Genomic DNA, 1,095 nt, shown 5'->3' with positions numbered 1-1,095 from the left:
CAGGCAGGCAGACAGACAGACAGACAGACAGACAGGCAGGCAGACAGGTAGGCGATGGCTCACCAACCAGACCTTGTGGGGGTCGACTAGCTACAGAAGAAGGCAGTGATGATAGATGCAGCAATCCCAATTGACTAGCATCAGGAAGAAGGAGCATGAGAAGCTCAAAAAGCACCAACGGCTGAAAGAGGAAACACAGAAGTTGTGCAGAGTCAAGGTGTCAGAGGTCCCAGTGGTCAGTGGAGCACTCGGTGCCGTGACCCCCAAACTGGAAGAGAGGCTCCAACAGACCCCAGGAACAACCTCAGAGATCTCTGTCTAGAAGAAGTCGTGGTCGTAAGAACAGGTAAGATTAACAGAACCCTCAACTTTCCAGACCTCTGGTAGAAGATCCAAGTTTGAAGTGAGGTTAGAGAAGGTGGGCCTGTGATCGAAAGGTCACTGGTTTGACCCCCCCTTGGATCAACAACATCAAAATGTGGTTGGGAACAGTGAAGCACCCACACCTGCCTCCACTCTCATTTGCCCCTCTTGCCATTGAGCAAGTCCCTTAACTCCCACCATCTGCTCCCCCGGGCCCCCTAGATCATCTCCTCTGTGGTCCACACTGCTCTCGCCCACCTGGAGCAGAAGGACTCTTACGTCCGTATGATCTTTGTGGACTTCACCTCTGCCTTCAACACCATGATCCCCCAAACCCTGATGGGCAAACTACTCACACTAGGACTAAGACCCTCCATTTGCAACTGGCAGACCTCAGTCAGTGAGGATCCACAACTTCTCCTCCTCCACCAGAACCCCCAGCACTGGCTCTCCTCAGGGATGTGTGTTGAGACCCCTCCTGTTCACTCTGCTCATGTATGATTGTGCAGCTACCCATCCAGGCTGTCACATTGTAAAGTTTGCAGATGATACAGTGGTGGTGGGATGCATCACAAACAATGATGAGTCCAGCTACAGGCAGGAGGTGGAACAGCTGGAGAGCTGGTGCAGGAAGAACAACCTTCACATCAATGTGAAGAAGATGAAGGAGATGGTCGTGGACTTCAGAAGGAGCAACCCCTCCCCCCCCCCCCACACACACACACACATACA

This window comes from Nematolebias whitei, chromosome 7 (assembly GCF_014905685.2).
Source record: "Nematolebias whitei isolate Nwh7 chromosome 7, NemWhi1, whole genome shotgun sequence".
Classification (NCBI taxonomy): Eukaryota; Metazoa; Chordata; class Actinopteri; order Cyprinodontiformes; family Rivulidae; genus Nematolebias; species Nematolebias whitei.
This window is presented reverse-complemented; position numbering follows the sequence as displayed.